The sequence below is a fragment of the Chrysochloris asiatica genome, unplaced genomic scaffold, assembly GCF_000296735.1.
Source record: "Chrysochloris asiatica unplaced genomic scaffold, ChrAsi1.0 scaffold00008, whole genome shotgun sequence".
Taxonomy (NCBI): Eukaryota; Metazoa; Chordata; class Mammalia; order Afrosoricida; family Chrysochloridae; genus Chrysochloris; species Chrysochloris asiatica.
In genome coordinates, this window is record NW_006408526.1 from 32,358,953 (window position 1) to 32,361,853 (window position 2,901).

The following is a 2,901-nucleotide window of genomic DNA, read 5'->3' on the forward strand; positions in this document are numbered from 1 at the left end:
GGTAGTGAGGTTGGCCCAGGATCGGACATTGTTTCGTTTTGCTGTGCATGGGGTTGCTATGAGTCGGTTCCGACTCGATGGCACCTGACAACAACAACAAAGCATAGCCCGTATATAATTGCTGTCAATAAATTGTACACCTGTAAAAAGTTGAATGGCAACAATTGTGTGATAGATATATTTACAATGACACCCCCCCCCCAAAAAAAAAAAAAAAAAAACTTGCTGAGGTTGCTTATTTACAACCAAACACTTCATGGGATTTGGTTTCTCTCTTTGGAGGTTTAGGGTTGTGGTTTCCTGGGACATCCCAGTTAATTGGTCTAACTGTGTTTAGTGCTTCTGTCCCTTGCATGTCTGGGGTCTTAAGTGTTTTAAACATTTGCAGTTGGCTGTCGAAAGCACAACAATTGGTCTCTATTTACCTGGAAGAAGTTGAGTCAGGAACAGGTAGAAGAAAAAGAATGTGTGGATAATTGCCTCTATGTACAAAGGCCCCATTTGATATGAGACCAAAAGATCTGGATGGTGCATGGCTTCCATTACTGAACATGGTGGTTAAAGATTTTATGAGAGAAACCCAATCAAAAGGGGAAAAATTCAAAACTGAATTTCAAATTTTCATGGACTCCAGACTTTCTGGATTCATGGAGGTAGATGGACTCCTGAAATTATTGCCCTGAGATAATCTTTAACCCTTAAACCCAAAGTCCCCTGAAGTCTTCTTAAAACCAAACAGTAGTTTAGCTTACCTAGTAAAGAATGTCTCTTTTGAGCATTATGCTTCTTAAAGATTTATATGGGGTCAAATTGATCAAAGCAACTAGAAAGATTAGATAGGGAGCTTAGAGGGTATTGGAAAGAAGGGTGAGAATAAAAGTATAACCCAAAGAATGTCATCAGTATCACTGACATGTACGTGTAGAAATTACTTGAATTGGTGCATGTATTTGAAGTTTATGAGTATGTTCTCAGCAATAAAAATAAATTATGGGAAAAAAAAAAGGTTCCTTTCCTTGCCACGGGGGTCAGAGCTTCCCGCAGGGCCAACGAAGGGACCTGTGTGTCCTGATGGTCACTGCAGCTGCTGAATGACCATCAGCCCCACTCAGAGACGGTCTGGGATACAGGCAGCATGGTCTCCTGCTCTGGGGCAGGGTTACGACAGGGACCACAAGACAGAGGCATGACAGAGGCATGGATGGAGGTGATGAGAAGAGTAGGAGCCAATGGCATAAATTTAGAGCTGGGCCTTTAAGCAAAATGCTTGGGAAGAATCATTCCTACCCAGTGTTAAATACCAAATGAGTCAGCCTCTGGGCAGTCACCGTTTTTCCCAACAAAGAACTCAGAACTCAGGGCTGCCTCACTATCTTTTTTTTTTTTTTTTTAATAAACATGTTTTATTTGTTTTACTTATACCATCAATACTTCAAACTACTGACTTGTCATTTCCCTAAAACAGGGAAATCAATCTATGACACATACTGGTGCTTTTCAAAAGATAGCAATTTAAAAAAGGTAATAGCAGCAGGCATTTGATATCTTTTTCTTTTAAAAACCTTCAGGCTGCAGGAAAGACATGGGTCAAAAGTGTTATGATTACCCATTAGAGATTTTCACCAGTAGCGGTACCAATTTAGGTGACAATACAACAAGATCCAAAGATTAATGACAGACTATATACGTGTCATAAGGAATGATATAAAGTACCAAGCCTTACAAAAGTCATTGTCAAAGAAACTGTTAAGTGTTCAAAAGATATCTAAATACTTCACATTAAATACAGAAGTGGTCATCCAGACTATATCCCATATTTGGTGCCTATTTTTCAAAATGTGCCAATCAAAGCCTAATTTTGCATTTTGGTTTTGAAAACCAATTTACATGTTTTTGTTTTCTGACAGTCATTTGACTAGATGATGAATAGTCCTGTGTCAAAGCTGGTAGTCAGTCTTATTATGTGTGATTAAAGGCCTGGGCATAATTTGGTATAGATCTAAATGTCCAGTACTTCAATTTAACTGGAAAAGTTCCTTCCATCTTCCTTTCAGCTAAAATATTTTAGTTTCGTCAATTATCACTGAACAACACTAGGGCTGATTCGTAGATTTCAACATAAAAAAAAGTCAATCTTGCTTTTTCCAGACCACTTCGAACTATGGAGATATATCACCTGTAAGGTATATGTTTTACTCCTAAGCAAGGTGGCTCACTATATTTTAGAAGGACCTGGAACTCAGAAGCACCCTGTGGCCCCCTTTTAGCCCCAGTCCCAAGGTGACTCCAATACTCATACACATTTAACTCATTACTTTTTAGGTTAGGGATGGGGATAATGTCTCCCCTACCCCAAGGGAGTGGTGGTGGTCCTCGGTCCTTTCCTTGCCCCATTGCCTTTGGATTTAAGAAGAGACGCTTGCTCATATGCCTTGCAGATGCGAACTCTCTCTTCTGCCCCATCTTCCCCCTGTGCTTCCTCTTTATGTTCCTGGGACTTGCTCTCTGAGTCAAAGACTACATGGAGGGAGCATTTCCAAAGGAAAATCAGGTCTGAGAAGAGAATGCTGCTTCCACACCTTAGTGCTTGTTAGCACAAAGCCGTGTCAGTGTAATGTGACTAGGCCCATACATTGGCAGGTGAGTTTGTGATTCCAGCCAGGTGAGTCAGCAGAGATGGAACATTTATTTATTTGAACAAACATGTTATGTTAGTTTTCCTGAAAAGAGGCCCAGCATGCAGCTGTGGGTCCTGGATGAAGGTGAAGGTGGAGGTGGGGCCTGGGGTGTTACTGAAAGTTGGAGAGAAGGCAAGGGGAGAGGAAGACATGGTGTCCCTCAGCTTCCAAGACGGAAGTTGGACCTCCTACCCACGGAGACGCCAGTTGAGGAAAGGAGGCA